This window comes from Nipponia nippon, unplaced genomic scaffold (genome assembly GCF_047370975.1).
Source record: "Nipponia nippon isolate SJK-2023a ecotype South Korea unplaced genomic scaffold, ASM4737097v1 scaffold_9, whole genome shotgun sequence".
NCBI lineage: Eukaryota > Metazoa > Chordata > Aves > Pelecaniformes > Threskiornithidae > Nipponia > Nipponia nippon.
Genome location: NW_028262413.1, coordinates 23787980 through 23810677, shown reverse-complemented (window position 1 = coordinate 23810677; position 22698 = coordinate 23787980). Strand labels below are relative to the sequence as shown.

The 22698-nt window shown below is 43.2% G+C and overlaps 1 protein-coding gene across 6 annotated transcripts in view; it reads right to left on the bottom strand.

Annotated features, from left to right (window-relative positions):
- FBLN2 (fibulin 2) overlaps positions 1 to 22430 on the bottom strand; it is a 108852-nt gene extending 86422 nt beyond the window's left edge. The window contains exons 1-2 of one of the 6 annotated variants that reach the window (XM_087744727.1): positions 21883 to 22086; positions 16601 to 16695 (exon numbers count right to left, since the gene is read on the bottom strand). The gene's annotated coding sequence lies outside the window, so the exon portion shown is untranslated. Of the gene's footprint in view, positions 1 to 429; positions 449 to 10414; positions 10521 to 15776; positions 15793 to 16600; positions 16696 to 21882; positions 22087 to 22412 lie in introns of those variants that run through there. The other 5 variants (XM_087744728.1, XM_087744726.1, XM_087744730.1 and 2 more) reach the window with 5 other exon arrangements.
- Between the last annotated feature and the right edge of the window lie 268 nt (positions 22431 to 22698).

The window sequence follows — 22698 nt, the reverse complement described above, 5'->3', positions numbered from 1 at the left end:
ATATACAGTGCACAGAGCCCGTCATTTCTGCCTGCTAATTAATGAAATTTGAGATCAGCTGAAGGCAGCCTTCTCCTTTGGGGCATCTGGGTTGGGGAGAAAGAGAGGAGGGGTAGGATAAACCCCAGTGTAAGTCCAAATTCAATGAGCTGCTTTTTCTTATCAAAAGTAAAGCACAAGATGCTTAGTCACTTCAGTGTTGTCAACACTCCAGTTCTTGGCAAAATCAGCCTGTTTTCAGAAGTCATAGCTTTTGCAGGCAGTTTTCCTCAGCTTTATTTTCAATAAGATATCAGTTACTGTTAACCCCCTTTTCATGGAAAAGCTTAAAAAATGGACATTTGGGAGTCTGGAGGATCATTACTTAATTCAACAGAGAACTCAAGAGTGGGACAAACAAGGAGCAAGCAGCACGGGATCAACACTCACGCAGTTTCCCAAAAGCGGCTCCGATAAGACCTCCCTTCCCAGCAGAAGCGCCCCTGGGCAGAGATGCTCTCAGCGCTTTCCAGGACATTCCCCACGCTCAAATCCAAACAGGAACCTGACACGCTGCAGTAATGGAAAAGCATCACCCAAGGTATTTCAGCTGAAGTAGCCAAGCATTAGCAACAGTGACCAGGCAGCTCTGGGACGTATTCTTCCAGAATGTGCAGCTTTTGAAGCCATTTTTGAAGTCCTGGAGAGTGAAGGCAGTCTTTTTCCAAGTGAATAGCAGGGCAGAGTTGAGGAGGGGAGAATCACGGCTTGGGTCTATTGGGTCAGTGCTCCCCCTCACCCCAGACCTGCCCAAAATAACAGGGCAGGTACTTGGCTCTCTGAAGAGTGAAATTCCGTGTCACTGGGAGTCGCCACTGCAGCAGATCCAAAGTGACTCAGTGGGAGGATGGCAGCTGCAGAGGAGCAAGAGAGAAACGACTCACATGGGGGAAAAGAGGCGAACAGAAACACTGTCCCGCCCAGTGCACGTGGCTGGTCCTCGTCCCAGCTCTGACACGCTGGCAATGGAGAGCTCAGCAAAGGGGCTGTGCATGATCAGGGGACTAGAGCACCTGAAACATGCCAAGCACACTGCCACGGAGTCTCTGTCAAACCAGCTAAGATTCAATTTCCTTCAGGACGATGCAGCGCTCATGCACTGGAGGCTCAGCATGTACTTGCAGCTGGGCCAGGGTCACACAGCTCTGTTGCAGAAGGAGCCTAACTCTTTTTAGTGAAAATAAATGTGTTTGTTATTGATACACTTTTTTTTTTACATCACTGAGTTTCAGGTGACTATATATGTACCTGAAAAACACAATTAAATAATCCAGCTATTTCCACGACAGCCAAAAAAATCTGGGAAAAGATTAAAGCAGACTCAGCAACAGCCATTCAAAAACGTTTCCCAAGGCACAGCCAACAAAAACTTGTCAAAGCTCATAAGTTATGAACTAATTTGCACAGACAGAGTTCTTTTGGCAGCAGGCAGGCAGAGCGTGTCCCTCAGCTCCACAGCACCTCGAGCAGCCGCACACATGTAGAGACAGCCCCAGGAGATGTGGGCAGCACAGCTCCAGTGATGGCCCTGCCCCAGGTGCCATCACCAGGACTGGTTCAACGCTCTGGGCTTAGACAAACACTGTAAATACTGGTAGCGGCTCTGATGACTGAAGGAAAGAATTTTTTCTCATTTGCTTGAGAAAAAAAGAGCCGCACTCCTCCCTTCTGTCTCAGGAAGAAACAAATCCCTAGTTTCCACAGTGCTCCCCATTATTTAGATACTTTTTTTGTGAGAAACCATAAGTAACTCAAGTAGAACATACCCCTATATGGTCTCATAACCATGCTCCTCCAAAAGCATTCTTTCAAGGTCCTGAATTACATTTCTCTCTCTCCTCCTTTCTTTCCCTAATCTTCCTCCAGGATACTCTAGTCCTCTGCCCCTTCCCCGTGTTTCACAGAGCTCACATATTTGCAGGGCTGCTGCTGACTCTCATCAAGGAAAAAAACAGCTGCAGCCTCAAGGACAGTAGTATGCAAAATCTGAGCATGCCCCTTTCCACTCCCTCTGCGATCCCCTCTCCCTAGTTCTTCTATCCTCAATGAAATGACTACGATGCTACTTAGAACTTTCTGTAAGCCACAGATTCAAGCTTTGGGTTTGTTTGTTTCCTTAATCCAGTCTTGTATTATGCACAAGTCCTGCCAGACCTTTGAACCCCACTGCCCTAAGCAGTGACAGTCAGTAATACAGATCTGCTTTTGTTGGGAAACACGTTGTTTGGAGCATGTGGGCATTAAAGAGAAGCACACCTGGGTACTATCTACCTATTTTAGGTAGCCCTTTTGGAACAGTTGAAAATTAAAATTCCCCCACCCTAAAACACGAATTAGGCAAAAGAAAGCGTACTATTTAACTGACAGCTTAGCAAGTGGCCTTTCCTGCCCTGTACCAATTTGGAAATAATTATCAACTGTTTTCATTGAGGGAAGACTGAAGGGAACCACAACACAGTGTTCCACAGTCTACCTGTGAGGCAAAACTGTTCACCAGCCAGAGGAACGGCGGTTCCTCCATCGCCTGCACTTCAACCTCAGAATTGAAGAATTTGATTTGACACTCTCCAGAGTAACTCAGAGAGGTTTGCTTCAGTCTGCTAATTAATTCCAAATGAGTGTCAGAACAAAATGTCAATACAGTAAGTTTGTAGTAAATAATTTTTCAGTAAATGAGTCCTGGCCTTGTCATTGTCATGATTAATAGTGAAATTCTATCTGCTGATGAGGTGAAAATAACACGTATCGTACAGTGAACATTTCATAGTATCTTACTAATTTCATTCACAGTTTTTCCGCAACTTTTATACAGAGCTCTGACAACATACCTCTTTTGAGCCACAACACATACAGTTGCTGTCTGCAGTCAGGATTTCCCTAGGAGTAGGCTGTGAGTCTTGACATGTTCCCCTCAAAAGGCACAATGATTTTTCACAATCGAGCGAAATCCACAGAAGGACCCAAGATCAAACTCTTTTCCTTTATGACTCAACAGGATCCAGATCTGTCCCTCAAGAGAGTAAACGTGCTCTCAGTAACCAACTGTAGCAACAAACCAACTCCTTTCATTAGCTGTACTCTGCTCCGCAGCTGAGAAAATACATCTTCTGCTCTCCCAGCTGCAGAACGCACCTAGCTGAGACTCGCACGACAGTAGGTGAACCTCTGCACACCCACTGTCCTCCCTGTTCTCTGGCTCTTAAATAAGTAACGCTTAGAGACAGCACACAAGGCCACATCTGTCATTGTTCCATACTGAGAAGGCATTCTCTGCCCTACTCCTCTGGATAAGGTTTGCGGGGAAAAACTGGACAAGGAAGACTCCATAGCTTATTGTATCTGGTAGATAAAATGCTAGCTCAAATTTAACCATCACAAGCACACCATAGCTCCACCTCACATTTCAAGGAAATATCTCTGTCTTGAGTCACTGGGATTGCATTTTCTTCATTACAGTAAGTGTTCTCAGAATTTTCATTTACAAAATTTTCAGCCCTCTGTGTAGCCCTGAGCACATTATAACTGCTGGAATCATCCCAGATTTGCTAGTTCTGCCCTTGACAGTGATCCTGAGAGTTTGCTGTGCTCTAATCTGAACAGAGAGTCTTCCTGTTAGAAGGAAGGGACAAGAATAAGCAGTGCAAGAAGAAACAACTGTCCTGACCACTACTTCTACCTATAAAGCTTATCTGGAGTAAGCGTAGCATTGAACCAAAATCTTCAAGCTTCACTACAGGACAGGTTGTATAGGACTGCTACTGCCAGTCTGGTGCTGAACCTGCACACAAGAACCATGGATATAGGATGAAATGAAGGTGTAAAAAATACAAGTGTGGATGAATCTCCCAACAGAACTGGTACCAATATCACTAAATAGTCATCTCCTTTGCTCTGCCACCACTCAGCCCCATTTCTTGATTTCCCAATCCTATGGTTTTCTACAAGCCATGAAGGAGGAGATAGGGTTTAGAAATCAACTCCACAAAGACAGGCTGGGTTAAGGATCCAGCCTTCTAATTTTGCATTGAAAAATGTTCAGCTAATTAATCTGGTTGAGTATCTGCCCAGATATTCTTTGGTATGAAGAAAAGGAACTCTGATTTATTTCAGCACTCACATACGTGCCCTCTCTCCACCCACGCCATGAGACAATGGACTGCAGACAGAGCATATCTATAGTAAGTGGACTGGATGTACCATGAGGCATATTGCCAATTAGAAATTAATGAAGTCCAGAAAAAGCAACAATGATTATTCCTCAGGAACAGTTTCCTCTCATATGGTGACAAAAAAAATCCCCTATCAGGGTTATTATATATACCAATTAAATTCTTTAGCTAAAGCAAAAAAATATTATTTTAATGGAGGAAAAACTAGAACATTTGGTTAAAATGTTCTCACAGAAATGTTAATTACCACAGGCATTAAACAAATGGAAATCAAAGCCTACCATTTGTTGAGCACTTTGGAAAGTTTTAATGCAAAAAAATGTGCTGGAAAGAAACCTTCAATTTTTCCTCATGAATGAAAGCAAATCCTTGTAAATGAAGCTGCATCTATCATGCTGCTAATCAGTCAGCAGCCGCAGATGTAATCCATCAATCAAAACTGTTCCTGCACAAACTTCCCATAAAAGATAATGGAATTAATTTGGTTTGTTGGATACCAAAATGTAAAAAGATGCCTGCTCTGCCATTTCATCTCAGAGCCTATCATTCAGAGACAACAATAATGCCAGATGTAACTAATAGAAGTTACCCTTGCAATACCTCCCATCTTCTACCCTGTGTTTATTCTTCACTGATCCTCAAAGACTGTCAAGAGTTGTGTAAGAGAAGTTGAGAGTTGCTGTGCGACTCCCATTTTTGCAAAGTAAACTATCCTCCACTTCACTGGCTGGGTATGAGGCTAAGGAAGGTTTTGCTCCTCGGCAGCCAGCCAGTCCTTGAGGAGACGGGACAAGCAGATCAGGGTCCCATGTACCCAGCACACACACTGCCTGGGACCTTTTATTTTATCTGCTGTAGCACGCAATTATATGAACTAAACTTCATGCTGACCAGGAAGATGTCTAGCTCCTACAGACAGATGGATTCAGTACTCTGCCAGAGAGGATCTGGATGGATAGTGCTTTGAGCCCTATTTATCCTTCAAGAGATGCCAAGGCCAGTCATGCTACCTCATTTACTGAAGATTAAAATCCAGAGAAGTGTTTCAGAGGAGGCACTGTACTAGATGTTTGAAGAAACGAACCAGACTTTCTCCGTGATGAGACCTGTTCTCTTCTGGGCAGCAAATTTATTTATAACCAACCTGAAACAGATTTAAAACTATTTCGAAGCCATCATAAAATGAAAGCACTGACTGGTACTTTGAAACTCATAAAAGCAAAAGATCTAGTATTAATTATTGCTGAAAGGTTTCAACATAAACAGATATAGAAACATATAAATACACATTCCTTGTACTCCCCTGCCACATTTTTGCACTCTAAGGAAGGTGAAAGTAACGCACAACGCTTTTGTCTGCTGCACATGTGGAACCACAGATCCTGATCTGCTTCCATGGTTTTCAGTAGCTTTGGACCAGATCCAAATTGTCCAAGGTGTAACCCTAATTTGGAAGATAATTGCCTGGAGATAGGAGCACTGTTTTTTTCTCTATACTGTACAGAATCTCAAACTAACATACTCAGTGATCACAACAGATATGTCTAAACACATTTGGACGACTTCTGCCCTCAGATGCATGTATGTAGTTCTTGTGTTCATAATGATTTGTGGTTCTGTACCATATTTACCCTACAAACCAGAATGATATTAGAAGAGCAAGTCTTGTTTACTTTGTAAGTTATTCATTACATTTTTTACTACCACAGGAAGCTAGTATGGTCTGCTGTGTAAATATGCAACCCATACTCCTGAATATTTTAAGTTATTGATAATCAACAAATACAAGTAAAACCATGATAACTTGCAACTAAAGGCAGAACATTCAAAATTAGAAATCTCAGCAATCCAGAAACACTGATACCACAAAATTTGGCTTTGGTGTAATGGGGAACATACTATGTTTTTTAAGATATCTAACAAAATGGAAATTTTACTTTAACTGCTGCCCCGAAGAGAACAGGTCTCATCACTGAAGAAACCAACTGGACTTCTCCAACATTTATAACAAAAAGGCAGCTCCTTTCAAGTATACTGAAAAGTAAGCTAGCCCCATATTCTCCTATAAAATTTTGGGGAAATGAAAACACTGATGTAAACTTTGCTTTTCATGTCAGCCACGCCCAGGTATTCCTCCGATGCTGGAGAGAGAATCCAGAGCAGTCAACTGATGAGCGCGCTATTTTTGCATTAAATTACGTACATGCAGGTACTCCCACTAACATAAAATGCTGATTAAATATATTTTGTATCATCTTACCTTATAGAGGTGCATGTAATTTAAACAAGAATACTTCTTCTCCTTTCACAACATCTTGTTTTTGTTGAACACACTAATGAAACATTAAATTGAGTCTGATTTTAATTACAATGAACAATACTCCAAGAAGGTGGTATTGACTAGTGAGCACAATTTGTTTCGTCTTGGTACATTAAAATACAAATATATGTTTTGGTCAATTCTCTCCTGGAAGGGAAGGAAGCTATTTTATTTTCCAGCTGAAGAAATCCTACAACTGTAAAGATGATTTATGCAACGGGAAAGAAATCATTAATATAACGGAAGAAGAATGAGCTATTGCTCCCTCCCTTCATGCTCATTATGCACAGTCCAGCACATAACTGGCAAGAAAAATTAAGATTACAAAGTCACTAATATGCAAAAAATAAAGTCTCCCAAAATCACAGGACGTTTGGTATTTAAAAAATAATAATAATAAAAAAAATAAAACACCAAGGAAAATAAACCCAAATGATTAGGACCACAACATATCCTTCATAGTGAAAGGAGAGGTATTCCTGCTTTCCAGTCTACTCTCAAATTCCTCCATTAGTGTTTCCACGAATGCAGCCCCTGAGGCCAGGCTAATATGCAGCCATTTGGCAGAGAGGCACCTGCAGACAGTCTTCCTCTGGCACGACCTTGCCTCACCCCAGGATGATTTTAAACACTTTGGCAGCCCAGTCAGACATTCACCCCCAGCTGACTGATTTTGGCAGCTGGGAGAGGGAAGATTTTCACCAGATTTCCAATAATATAAAGGTACTACAACTTTGCAGAATGACTTCTAAAAGCAAGTTTCTGATACAGTGATCTTAGTTATTCAAAGCACAAAGAACAAGAACAGAACAAAGGGAACCATGAATATAAATTCTCTAAAAATTACAGGTTCAGTTTAACTTCCGTTTTCTAGAAATTACCCCACTGATGAAGCTTCCTCTACAGTCAGTGGGGAGGTGGGTAAAACTTCAGAGGGCAATTAATATCACTGATACTTTGTTTTAGGATGGACGGATTTTCCCCTAGACGTGAGCTTGTATTTATGCACCATACGGGAAGCTTACATGATTAATTACCTTATTTTCAGGTAGATAAAGCTGAAAAGCCTGTGATTTTTCAATTTGCAAAGGAGAAGTCTACAGGGAATATGAATAAAATTTCTAGAATTGTAAGAAAGCCAGATAAACTGAAGGGGATATTCATTCATCACATGTGGACCAGAAGTACAGAGGCCAATGAGGAGAAAGCAATCATTCCCCAGAAGGCCAACTGGAAGAATTACAGCAGAGCTCTGAAAAATTATGGATTCCATCATCCTAGCAGTTCCTGGTCATTTAGAAGAATGGAGAAAGAAGTGGTGCAACTTCTCACACTTCTGCCAATCCTCTGTTTGACTTGCAAGACTGACTTTTATGAAGGGTGCCACATGTGCATCACGATGAAGAAGTTCTGCTCAGTTCTGTAGGGCTAGCTACCTTATACACCAACATGATAAAGACTGTCAGGATCTGCATCTTCATTGCTTCCACACTATTCTCGAAGAGCCAAAGCTTTACAAATCAAATAAGACAGAACTTTATTGCATGGAGACAAGATGAAGACATAGGCAATCTATCTGATTATAAATGTAACATTCTCATTACACACAAACTACTGTCAGTATATATTGACCATGTTATATACTGACCACTGCCTTCCAAGTCCTGATATATAAGATTTCCCATTTGGGATGTTTAACCAAAATAAATGTTCACCTTTAAAATAATGTTAAGTGATAGCTTTCCATGTTACCTTCCAATGTGTACTACCACCTCAGCCTAGAGGCACTGTTTTTCCTTCACTAGAGGATTTCAAGTTGTTTGACTCTACCCTATTTATTTTACACAAATGCTATTCCTTTCTTACAGATGGATATGATCTGTTGAAGACCTGGAACATTTTATCCCATAGCAAAACTCATTCAAAAGTACCATCTGTTCTTCCTGCAGGGGCACAGTAATGCCAGAAACTGTTTAAAATTCCATAAATTAAGACCATATAATGGATAGCTCATTGTTAAAGTGAAGCAAGAAATCGTTTGGAACCTGATGACAGACATTTTGCTGTGATTTTGCCTTAAAAATAGTAGCCAATGTATTATTTTTGGTTTGCTTCTTTAAAAACTTCACATGCAACATTAAACAGCAAAGGTGCATCACAATCTAGAGCCTGGCTTTATCCTCACTTCCATCAGTGTCAGCAGGGTCCTTTCTAATAACTTCAGGGGGAGGCTTGGACTGGGCCAATGGGTTAGAACAGATTCACTGGAAAATACAGATTCTGTTCTCATTTACTCTGGTATTGTCTGTTGTATCTGCATCATATACTTCCTATGAGAATGGAATTCAATCTTCAGTCTAAAAGCCATTAAAATATGTCTTATTTTATAGATGTTACACTAATATATTACATTAACACACACATACACACACAGCTCTCCCCCCCCCCCCCCCATTTCACTTATTGGTAAGAAACCCTAGCCAGAAATGAACTGCCGTTTGCTATTCCTTTCTACATGCAAATGCTAAGACATGCAGATGTTTAATGAATAAAAAGGCTGGACATAAAATCCTGCTATGAGTATGTATCATTTGAATCTACATTAAAGCAGCCTTCATTTGCCATTCATACAGAGAAACCACAGATTAAAAAAAAGTCTACAACAAAAAAATAAAACACACACAAAAGAAATCAATAGTGCTTAATTGGAAAAAAATGGCACTATAAAAATCTTCCACCCAAGTGTGGGACTCAAGTGGCACTCTGCCCGGTTCTCTGGGCTTCCTGGGGACAAGCAGTCCTCCCTAACATGCAACTCTTGTCAGACATGCCGGGAGCTGCGTGTGAGCTGTGCTCCAGCGTCTCAATGCAAAAGTTACACTTCTTAAATCAGAAATCTACTATATACTGGTGTGTTTCAAAATCTTTTAGTGAAACAGACATGTAGATGAAAATTATATGCTCTAAGTGATAAGAATTATCATCTAAAAATTAAGCTATTTAAGCCCATAAAGTCATTACTTAAAACTATGTATGTAAGCATACACAATTAGTATAATCTCTTTGTGAAGCTCTCACATTGCTATAATAAAATTCACAGAAGCAAAGCACTTTTAGCCCAACCATTACTATTCCCAGAGACAATGCATATATTTTTCCATCACATCAGATCCTGGATGGTGGGGGAAGGGCAGGAGTGGCAGGGAGGGGGAAATGCAACTTGAGAAGTGGTAAGTGTGTCAAAATCTAAATTACTTGGAGATATTTTGCAGCACAATCATCCTTTATGCTTGTGCAGCTCAGCTCATATGGCTCACATTCAGCCTGTCACACTGAATCATTGCTACTTCTTGACTTACTTTAACAAAAACAAACCTAATTTTTGCTTCAGTATGTGAGGTAAAACGCTCTCTGAATTCCCAGTCAAAAGGCCAGAAGCAGCATTAAAAATAACTGTTTTTGTAAGAAGCTCACTTCTGAGGAGAAGATAAAAAGAAGTCCATGAAGATCTGACTAATAGCCACACATGTGTTGCTTATGGAGTATTTTGCAAAAAAAAAATCTGCACTGCAAAAAGCTTTGTCCACGAGCAGAGTAGACACAGCTTTAGCAGTCTTAACAAACAAAGCAAATCTGCCCCTGTCTACTTAAGTCTTTAAACTTTATCAAACAGAAGATATTTAACAAGAGCTTTAGGGTCTGATGAACAGTTAGAAAGTAAATCTGGAAAACAAAGTACAAAATCAAAGAGAAACACAGCCAGATACAATCTTTGCAACTAGCAGAACACAAGGCACAAAGCAAAGCCAGCACTCAAACAAAGTTATTTTACACTTCTCCCAGAAAATTTTTAACAAACATCCAGTTAGGAAAGATTTCTGCTGACCTGTGGATGTGCAGCAATGTAGATGCAGTGAGTTTTCCTATCACCTTTTGTTCCCAGCCATGTCAGCTGTGCTCTGCTCCAAGTGCTGCTCGCACTCCCAAATCCCCTTTTCCAGCTCTATCTTAGGAACTGCCCAGATTTTGTAGTGTAATCTGAGCAGGGAAGTACCGTGTGCCTATGATATGGTTAATTCACTTTTTACCCCTGCAATGCCTAAGGAAGCTGCTTCGCATTTCAAAGCCCTGCCTGCAGCTGCCTGACCTAGGTACAACCAGGGCAGCACTGGGGCTGCCTCCTCCACCCAAAAGGGGCCGCTAAACAGCTCGTTGCCACCTACCAAACCCTGGAACAGAGGATTCACTGGGCCGCTGAGGCCCTTGTCTCCCTTTCCCCAGGGTGCCCAGTGCAGAGAGTACCATAGGCCCCCACACCAAAGGGAGCCAGGTCTCCTTGCTCAGGGCCACCACCACAGTGCTGGGGCCATTGCCATCACCGTGGCCCATGCCAAGGCCCTCCACAGAGATAGCTCTGATAAGGCCCAGTGAGGCCCCTTGAGACCCAGAGAAGCCTGGGCATCTGGTCTGGGATCCTCAGCAATGAAGACGTTGGGCTGAAAGACTCCCATCCATTCCTCTCCAGTGTTGCAATCAGCTAAGCGAGAAACAATCTCAATTTGTTCTGTTAACAGAAGATAGCTTTCTACTACTACTACTACAAAAAAAGTGCCTCTAAACTTTCTTCTATTAATTCTTCTGTTAATATTCTTCTATTGTTATTAACCTATTTCTGTTTTGTATTTGCAATCATCATGCTTACTGATGAGAAGACTACACTTCAGAGAAGAAGGAAATGCCTCTTCTTCCCAAATTCTGCACAGGGAAGAGTTAAACCAGTCATGAAGCTGCCAAACACGCATACACCAGAGAAGGCACAGAGTAGAAGGGGTAGAGTAGTCCTCAAGTCCTGTCACTCCTGCTTGTCCAGCCCCAACCACACCATCAGGTCCTAAGCGCCACACACCAAAACCCAGGTGACTGACAACTATCATCGATCTGGTGTAGGCTTTTCCTGGATGTTTAGGTCTTGAAAAGGGTAAAGTGCAAACCGTCAATAGTTGTGTTTTACCCCAACTTTCTTGAAAGCAAATTCCACCTAATCCCAATGTCAACATTGTCAATGTCTCAAACACTGCTAAATCAAATTACAGAGGCACTGAAGGAGCCCTACTTGGCAAAGAAATGGGAGGTTTCTGTTACTGTCTCTTCCAACCCTAGGCAGATAGGGGGAGCAGCTATGGCTGCTTTTAAACAGCTGAGAAAGGGCCCCTAAGAGATTAAAGGCGAGCAACAGTCAGGGATCTTGGAAAAGGAAGGATCTGAGATGCAAAGATGGCAGAAAATAGGAAAGCTTTGGGGGATCTTTACCTCTTGGCCAGAAGGCGGCAAAGCAATTTCATGTAGGGAACTTGCTTTTGCTTTTTAAATTGTTGGCCTTGTGAGTTAACACCTGCAAATACCTTGTGTGGGATTTCTAATGACTGTATAATGCATCTGCAGAGTTTCCCTTTCTTCAAACTCTAGACTTTTGGATAAATCAGTTTATTCTAAAGCAAAGATGCTAGTTGTATCTTCCCTGTTGCATAATTAACTAAAACCAGTTATGTTTGAAATCAGCATGTGTGTAAGGTAAAACTCGAAATGATGTACTATATAGAACTATTTCAGAGAAAAATATACATTCTTCAATGACGAATTGAGCTCAGAAATTTGATCTTGATCAGTTACAATGATGATTGCTTACAAAAAAGTAACAAAAAGGAAGTGAAGTGATCTCAAAGGTTAGGAATTACAGCCAACAGATGTCTCTCTTGCTGGCTGGCTGCGTTCATGTCCACTACCTGTACCTCTGCCAGGCACAGGCATCATCTCCACTGTGCCCTGGGCAGTGCTCCATGGTCCTCACACCATTAACATGGGACTTTACGCTCCCCCATCCCTGATTCATGCTGGTGACCCCTCTGATTTCTGTGCACCTCAAATCCTCCAGGGCAGGGCCAGGTGGTGAGGGCTGCACAGCTAGGGCAGGTCACAGATAACTGCAGGAAGCCAGCTCTTCACTTCTTAATTTCATTAGCCTGTAGAACAAGCTATAATTTGCTGAAATGATGATCTTATTTTTCTGTAAGGCAGTTAATGAACAGCCAATTAACTGTCTCAGTAATTCTGAAATAACAAAGGAATACTCTCCAAGTGACAACTAGCAGCTACTTAACAGCGCAAGCTAGCATCACAGTAAAAGCCAGTCTGGCTGAAAGGGCAGAAGATACGTGACTAGAAGGTCCTTTCACCCACATCATCCCAAAGCCACCATTTTTTTTATACTTCAGACCATCCCTTAGAGCCCAGAGGCCCTGTGCTGGCCACCACGTGGGTGCTGAGTGTGCCACGCATAGGTGCATCACAACCTCCCCCCTCACTGCTTGCTCCCACTGCTTTCCTCTTTTTTGTTGCATCCCAGGCTGCACACACCTCCCTTCCCAGCTGCAGCTCTGCAGAGCGAACCGACTGTTCCCTCCAGCCCATCCCCTGCGCCCATTACTGCTCCTCAGGCCTGTAAACAGCGAGGAGGGCCAGGGAGCACTAGCAGTCCCACACAGCCAGGGGACAGGTAACTCTGTCCTCTCTGCCCCAGAGAGGGCAGCACACTGCTATGGCAGCCCAACATCCAGCTGGAAGAGCCTGGGCATCCACAGCCCGCAAGTTCAGTAGGGCAGCGACTGTCTATCTTATAGTTCAGTTCATATCTTTTCCAGACTCCAAACAAATCCATGAAAGCTTAATTTTGATCATATAAATCAGGGTAAGATTAAGATATATAAACACAACTTAGTACAGTACCCAAAAAGCAAGGAACGACATTTTTAAAAGAATCCATAATCTTGTTTTTTTGAAGTATTTCTTCAGTGGGAATTGTACTGGAGCAAAGAATGCAAAACTTAGAAGCTTCCAAGAGGGAGTCATGTGAAATTACTCTATTTCAAGATTTTTCCAAATCACTAACATTTTGATTCTGAATGCATTTGTAAGAATCTGCCAACAAACAAATTTTCACCCTCAAAAGAGGCAATTTTTTGCAGTTTGTAAGTGTCCTTTTTTTCAGGTTTAAAAAAAAGATTTTGTAGAGAACTTATGCCATTTCTGCAGAAACTTCTGCAATCCATGTGACAATGCAGATTTTTTCAAATAAAAAAAAAAATCCCCCAGAAAAGAACAAAGAACATCCTTTGTTTCAGACAAAGAATTTTAGGAGAAACCACAAAATGTTCAAGCAAAACATTAAACATTTGATTTTTCCACCCATTTTGCCAGCAGTCTAAGTTTTCCCATAGTTCTAATATCAATGTCAATAAGGAGGGGAGGTAGGTCAGATGGACTACATTCATGCTGTAACTTAAAATCTGTGCTAATTGAATGAGGATGAAAATAGGATGTGATTTGCAGAAAGCATTTTTCTTCTTTAACTTAGCTTTTCTTTTAATGAGGAAACGAGACCTACTTAATTTGCCCATCAGGAAAAAATGCCACTGAAAAACATCTAGAAGTTGTTACTAGCATTATTACACAAATCCTGGGCTCTGCTCCTGCCCAAGTGCTTACCTGCAAACACCTAGCTCTGTACCCCGTCCTAGTGACTGATATGAATGTCACGTGCTTTGCGCTCTCAGGGCTAGGGCCCAAACATAAGGATGTTACAGATGGCAGATGTTATTTAGTCTCTTTAAATGAGTTTCAGAAAAGCAGGTTTAAAAAGAAGTGGAAACATTTCATTTTAAACCCAGTGGAGACTGTTTTATTTAAAAGACACACATGGCTTGCAGGACACACTTCACCACCTATTTTAGTGTTTTTTTCCAGTGCAAAGATACATCACAATTGTGGCAGAACCTGGAACCTTAGTTGCATGTTAGAGTACCACAGTGCCCAGCACTGTGATTTCCAGCCTCAGAGACAAGCAATCACAAACTACAGAAATGTAACCAAGAATTAGAATTAAATATGTGAAACTGTCTAGTCTGGAGGTATGTTTCATCTTCATCGTTAAAGATCATAAAGTGCTAATTTATTTTTTCACTCTTTACAGAAGGAGAGATTTTAGTAAACATAAGTATATACCAGTGACTTTCCTTTTTGATTCCTAGCATCTTAGTTCATTTTATTTAAATGTAAGAATAAAAGTGATGCACTCAAGTTAACCTGTTTGCCCAGACTGAAGAGACATTATTACATGTTCTTCTTCTTTTACACATCCTAAATATTTAGGCACTTGCAACATCCCAGGGTATAGTGTACTATGCCAACACTTTGAGAAGAATGCAAAAATCTTAATAAAAATGAAGAGAGGTTGCTTATCATACGCTCTTGCTACTGATGCCTGCATTTTAGAAAAACCCACAAATTATTACAAACCCTTTCCACAGGACATATCCTTCTGGATATGCAAGGAGCCATGCCAGGAACCAAATGGCATGTCAGAAAGCAGATTGCTTTTTGGTTTTGCTCTAAAGGCAAACTAATGTTTCAAAGCATACTGCAGTTCCTCTTACTGAGCAGATCCATTTACGCTATTTACCAATTCGGAACTGAGGGGTAAGCCTCCAAATCAATCTGCTCTGTACAGTATCAGATGATTATATCCTTTCCAAGTGGCCGTCCAAGTTTTATACATTAATCGTACCCAGTCCTTCAAGATCATCAGATGGTATGTTACACTGATTACATGACAAAGCTCCATGCATGAGGCAGATTAGTTTAGCATAGGAAAACATGACATGTTACCAAATATAAGTGTTTTGGTTATGAAAATTGAATAAGTAAAAAATAAGCCTCAACAGACCTGGTAGAGCCACTGGGCAAGCCTCAGCAGCTCAGTAAGAAAGATATCCTCCTTCAACAATGACTTCATTGGGCTGTTACTGAGGCCATGGTGACTATCCCCACTCTTGGCTGCAGCTGTGCTGGTAAGGAAACCTCCAGCTGCCTGTCCTTACACCCAGCAACAGCTCAGCTCCCTTCAGATGTGGGTGGTCAAGCAGCCTCTCATAGTCCTCCCTAATTCACTTCAGGAAGGAAAGAGAGAAACCCAAAAGTCAGCAGGATTATCTTCAACAGTCTAATTAGTGGTTTGAGATAATCCACTTGATTTTGCCTAAAGCAAATTAGGAAGTGCTCACCCGAACTATGGAGCCAGCAGATAGGTAGACTGCTACCTCCTGCCAAGAGGCAGTAACAGCAATGGGAGGCAGTGACCAGGTACAGCTGATAGCAGGGGAAAAAGTCTGGTAGTGGTCAGAGGGGTCAGATACCTGCACAGATGCCCACCCTTGAGCTCAGCCTCAAGGGGTTTCAGAAGGGGCAAGCCAGGTCCAATAACTCTGCCCAGTAGAGTTGCTAGCATCTTCTTTGCCAACTCCATTAAAAGCCAATAATACATTCTGCAAAGCAAAACTGTATTAAAAATAAAACAAAATTGGGCTTTGGTATCAAAACTAAAATCTGGCAGCCTGTTCCCATGCAAAATCCATCATGAGTGATACATTTGTGGAGGACATCTGGAACAAATCCATGACATTTAATGACATGGTAAAAGCAAACAACTTTAAATCATTTGAAATACTACTGTGAACAGACGAAACTTTACAGCATTCACATTACAATAATTAATAATTTCTAAACACTTTGTTTTAATTCTTAAAAAAAAAAATCATCATTTGCAGAAGTGATTTTTTTTTTCCATTCCAGCCATATATTTAAAGTAGCATTTTCCTGTGAAAAGGTTTCAGGCTACGCAACACTTCAGAGTTTCAAATGTATTCTTGTCTTTTTCTTATCTAAAGATTCACAACACCAGCAAAACAGTACTTTTCTGCCTTCCATCTTCTTCTTCTTTTTTAAGCAACCTGGCCTCCAAAGCCCAGAGCACAGTACAGAAAAGCAAATGTCCTAGAAGTTGTTCCTACAAAACACTTCAAATGGGATTATCACAGAAACAGAGACAACAAATTGTCTTTTAATTTAAATGGGAATTCAAATCTCATAGGCATCCTTTCAATCTCTGTCCAGGTGTGCATATCCAGTATCATCCTAAATGGTTCACAAATTCTCAGGTAAAAGAACAGGTCTGTCCTACCATGGGTAAAATAGCTGTTCAGTCTGAACCACACAGGCACCCTTAAGGAGTTCAGCTGGTCCCACTCCTGATGGCTGCTGCAGAGCACCAGTAACCTGTGAAATTTCCCGGAAAGAACTGTTAATGGAACCTGAGCTAAGAACTGGGGGATAGGTGCCAAGCTGAAATGATTTAGGACAGCACGAATGTGAGTGTAAGGGGCCCATCTTAAGATGATTCTGTTTGACAAATGTCGTTAAGTTGATACTGGACAAATGGCTCAGCTCTCATTTAAGTAAAGCCTGGGGGACACAGAGACAGTCTCTGCTGGATGTGGCTATAGCAGGAGCTGGCTGAGGACCAGCAGCTGGCTGGTAGTCCCCCACCGCATGTCTGGCAGGAGGGACAGAGAGAACATTCACTGCACTAGCGCAGACTCAGCTAATTTAAGTCAAAAACAAAGGTGGTTTGAGCTAACCTGGCTGACTTTGCAGTGAGGTGGATTAAAAACACCCATAAGACCCCTTCTGCCAGCTCTGTTGGGGATATAATCTTTGCTGGTTATATTTTCTACTTCCAAAAAGTCATGTATCCATGCCTCAGTAATTGCTTTCTCTCTCTCCCTCCATCACAAGTCTAGACAACCACATTAAGATCCTTCTTTGACTATACATATACAGGTGTAAGGGGTTAGCAGTTACTAAAAAGTTTTGTGGATACAGGAAAAAATGAGCTCTTTGTCTCCAATGTGTGTTCACTGACTAGAGTCAAGAGTAAAAACGAGAACTGAACTAAAAGTTTCATGCTCAGGATAAGAAAAGAAGAAAAAAAAAAGAAGAAATTCCTACCAAAATAGGCAAGAAAGAGTCTGCGAGAAGGGACACTTTTTAAACCTTCGCTTCACAAAACGGAGTGTGTGACATACTTCTTTATGACTTTTTCTCTCTAGGGTCTCCTAAGCCCAGACCACCTCCAGACCGCAGAAGCAGCGTGGCTGTCCATCACGCCTGGGGCTGGACATGCAGCTGTACCATGGTTGGACCGCCAACGCAGAAGCGCTTCTCATGCTCCCGTCTCCACCCACGGCTCTACAATACCGGATTCCTGGCACCGGTTTGGACAGCTCAGCAGTCATTGCCTGCCTTCATTCATAAAAATGAGACCACACTGATGAAAGCCACAGGCTCTAGTGCACCGAGCAATAAATGTCAGTGACATCTCCCGGTCAAACATTTACTTCCACAGCCACCCCTACGCAGGAAGCCTGGAGGTCACATCTGGACAATGAAGTCAGGGAGAGTTGCATGCGTGGATCAGTGACAGTGCTTAAACTTCTCCATGATTTTGGATTCAATCCACAGAGTTCATTAGCAAACAAGTCAGACAGGAAAGTATGTCTTTCTTAAAGCAGACCAGGAGATGTCATTAGCACAGTTTAATTTTCATTAATAATACATTAGGTTTGTAACATACAAGAATGAAAAGGTAACTCAAAGGGTTTGGTCTTGCTCTAATCATGTTCAGCAGAAGAAGGAGTTGATCCAGGCCACAAGTGAGCTGCAATTTCTTCACATCTAAGTAGGATATATATTTGTTTCAACAGTTTGATTTCTTACAAAAAGACCACAATAACGTAAGCAGGAGAAAACAAACCACTTTCTGGAAAGCCCCTTTCAAGAAGTCTCTTTCTTTTAGCTCCTAATCTATATGAACATGGAATCAGAAAAGGACCTCTTGGGATATTAAATCCAGACCCCTGTTATTAAAGGCAACGTCACTTCCAGCAAAAAGAAAGGTTAATATTATGCCAATGAGCTGGAAGGAAATCCAAATTTCTGATGCAAGAGAATGAGAGGAAAAGCTAAACAAAAGTGAATGCATGAGACCATATCACTGTATCAGAGCCTTATTCTAAACACATACGCTGTTGGTACATCTAAGAGGAGATAAGAGGCAGAATAATTAAGAGTCAAGGTTCTTTCTGCCACTAGGGATCTGCATACAACTTAGAAAAGAAACACCTCAGTACAGTCAGCCCTGGGACAGAGGAGGAAGGGGAGCTCCCAGCAGGCGCAGCCCCCTCCCGAGGCAGTGTGAGGCCACCTGAGATCATGGTTGCCCCAAGGTCGAAGGCTCATGGAAGAAGCAAGCGGCTCCCAGCAGTGGTGGGCCAGCTAGCAGCAGTCTGGTTTCTTCAGGGTATGATGCTGAAAAGCCAGAAGGCAGCTGCAGGAAAGCATGTGCCCAGTCTAAGTCTTTCAGCGACCACAAAAATCTCTGGATAATTTAAGGGACACTTCTGGTTTTGCCAGAAGTTAAATCCCACCTCTTACCCACAAACTAGCGGAAGAAATTCCCAGGCATGGAAAAAATTCCCAAAGAACAGTTTGAAAGAGAAGACCAACATTGTAAACATTTGTCATCTCCCGGAATAAAGGAAAGAAGGCAGCTGTGAAAGGCATGGTTGGCAGTAGGCTTGGTTTGGTTTACACGGGATGCAAAATCTAAGGGCACAAGGATGACAAGGAAGGACAGCTAAGGTGCCCTCCATACCCAACAGGCATGGAAGCCTGCAGGTTTCCATGCAGGCTTTGAGAACTGAGAGCAGATACCAGACACTACAGCAATGAGAGTCACAGGAGCCCTTAGAGGTTCCAACACGCAAAAAAAAGGCAAAAAAGCATAATTTTTAACATGGAGTGAATGCAGGTCACAACCTGGAGATGGGCTGTAACTGTGCTCTGCTCCTGCAAATCCAGAGGAACGGACATCCACAGGGCTGGAACAGTTCTGGCAGCGTGGAAATGCCCCAGCACTGTCCCTCCTGTTGCTGAGGAACTGTCCAGCAAAACAAAGTATTTCCAAAAAGTGGAATAACAGGGCTGAATACCAACCAGAGACACAGCAGTTGAGAAGATGCCATCTCCTCACTGCACTGCTGCTCTATAGCAATCTACCACGAGAGCCAAAAGCCAGGCTGGAATGTCTGGTGGGCTTCATCTTGTGCATATGCAGGAGTAAAGCTACACACATGAACACTCCCTTGCAGACTCCTGTGTGCTCAGGGGCCTTTTCCAGTGGGTCGACGGATCCTCAGCTATGCTCACCCAGCCAGCCCTCAGGTATGTGGGTTGTTGTTGCTCTCCCATGCTGCATGCCTAAGCGGGACAGAAGGTGCCAATGGCACTGGAATGTCACCTTTAATGCTACCAAGCACTGTGGGACTGGCTGCCCATCATTGCTCCTGAAAGGCTACCTACCACTCAGTGCACAAAACTGAATAAAAACAGCTTCTTCCAGCTTCAAGTAGATCAGATAAATTTAGAAATTTAGAAGTCTATAATGCCACATGACCACCTAATGCAACTGAAAACATGTTAAAGGGCAGATAGAAGGAAAAGAGTGAAGGATCTCTCCAATCACAGAAACTGAATTGAATTAAAAGAAAAAGATTTTTCCTACTACTTAAATACACTGCAAGGCTAGTGTTTACCTATTATTTATCCCAGTATAGCTTGCAAAGCAGCTTACTGCAGTTTGCCTGGATCAGCAGTCCCACAAAAGTGGAATCACTGAGGTGTTACCAGGACTGAAGGTCTCAGCTGCTTTGCCATCGGTTTCTTGTGTTTACTGGAGAAGGTAAAGCTCCAGCCACCACGCCGAATTCAACAAATTCTGCTCAGAGCCTTTTCCGTGAGACAGAATACATGGATACAATTAAAATAGTATGGCTGTTGAAGGATAATGCAGCACTTGAAAAGGTTTGCCAACGCAGTAATGCCAATTAAGGGTGTGATTTTGGGATATTTTTATGCCAACACCAGCCCTATTAATGCTGGTGTAACTGTCTTCAAAGTGATTTTGAAGGTCCAGCTGACTCCATTCGGGAAAAGAAGCAGTTAAAAGACCATTTTTTGGCTTCTCTAGGCCCCATTCTGCCATTAGGAGAAAATCTTCCATATTAGTTTCATCCATTCCACTAATAAGGGTGTTTTATGTCTAGACAGCTGTATCTTTCTCAGATAATTTTACACTCATTAACCATATACCATAAGCTGTAGTTTTTGTTGTTAAATCACAATCTAACCAAGTTATAAGTAAAGCCATGTTTAAGGGATGTGCCCATAGCCTCCCTCTGCAACCAAAAGCACAAGGAGGCCTAAAACAAAGATGGCCCATGATGAGGAGTGGGAAAGGAGAGGATTCAGGTGCTGATGGTCTGTTAGAAAATCATAGGGACAGATATGCTCTCAAGCACCAGCTCTCTACTCATCGCATATGGGTGCAAAGAAACAAAACTCAGTACTACTATAACTCAGCAATCATAACATCTTTTCCTTCAGTACCGAAGGCTTAGAGAAAAGTCTCAGTGCCAGTGTGGCACCAGTAAGCTTAAAGGACCTTCCTGTGGGTGGTACAGACCATGCACCCAACCCTACCTCCTCTGGCCTCGCTCCCTGCAGGTGGCTCAGCTCTGGGCTGACGGACAGGCTCCAGCACAAGCCTTTGAGTGACAAGAGGAAGAGATAAGGTGAGGGGAGGCGTGGGGGCAGAGGACAGGCTGGCTCTTGCTCAAGCCCTGAACATGCCATGAGCGATTCCGCTGTCAGGGGCTGGATTTCTCCACCAATCTTGCAAGCCTGGTGCCCCAAATCTCCCCAACCCAGCCCCCTGCTCTGCTCTGCCAGGGAGGCAGCAGGCAAGTGTTCACACCCAGCACCACTCACTCCAAGAACACAAGCACACCAGCAAAAGCAGGCAGAAAGCACTTCTCTCAGTTATCCCGTGTATTTTCTCCTCTTCCTTTCAAAATTCCCATTGGTTTTCATTAAGCTCACATGAGGCGAGCAAGCCTGCACAGCTCGGAGAACGCATTTATGGAACAATTTTGCCAGATTTCCCCCCACCTCCAAATGACATTTGATTTGCAAACACTCCCACCAAACCGCAGGCTGCTCTTGCCTCCACCCAGGGAGTTGTTTTCAATAAAGCAACAGCTCTGAAACATCTACAGCAACTTTTTTTTCTTTTAAAATTTGCTACTTTCAGAACAGTAAAAAAATAAAAAAGAAAAGGAGAAAGAGAAGAGAAGCAGTGTAAGGAAACACTTGCATATTTGTCCCAGTAGCAGGGAAAGCGCTCTGGATCGACTCCCCTGCACCGAGGGGCTGCAACCGGCTCCGCTCCGCCCGGGACCGGGGCCGGCGGGCGTCCCGGGACCTACCGCCGGGCTCCGCGGAGCGGGGCGCCGGGGGCTGCTCCGCGCCCGCGCTCCCGGGCCGCTCCGCCGCCGCTGCACTTACCGCCCCGCTCCGCGCCGCGCTGCTCCGCTCCGCGGGGGAAAGGGCAAGGGGACCCCGGGAGGCAGAGGGAGGGGCCGGAAAGCTGCGGCGGGGCTGACCGACGGCGCGGGGTGTTTGTCTAACCCGACACCGGGGGCTGCCGCCGCGCCGCGCTCCGCGCCGCGGCCCGCGGCAGCCCGGCTTCAGCGCCAGCCGGGCGGGAGGCGAGTGCCCGCCGCCCCGGGGAGCCCGCGGAGCGGGGCTGGACGTACTGAAACAATGAGAGCGGCTGTTTTATAAAGCTCACGTGGAGGAGAAAAGTCTGCATCCGATTTCCTGGGGTTTGCAATTTAAAAAAAAAAAAAAAAAAAAAGTGGGGGGTGAAAGCCGAGCCCCGCGCCCGCCGTGGGGCAGAGGTGCCTCACCGCCTGAGTTCGTCCAGGTTAAGCCCACTCAATCCATCAAAGCTGGCTTCAAAAGTGCACTACGAAGTGCTTTTTTTCTTTTCATCCCGCTGCTGCTTACCGAGATGTAAGCACCCCCAAACTTACCTCGCCGTAACCCGCCACGGAAGCATTTGGTGATTTTGATCCTAATCTTTACATCGAGAGGGTCCAGTTGTCATATTTGTATGACAATAGAGACTGTTTATAGAAACTCATCCTGGTATAAATTAGAGACAAATCCTTGGGAAGAACAAAGTCACTGCAGCACTATGTCATCAAGAAAACATCCCTCGGAGGGTCTTAAGAATAACCCAGGGTGTCTTTTCCCTGCCAGGGAACAGGGACGTGCTCGCAGGCACAGGGGACTCGCTCCGGCACCCTGGCTCGGTCA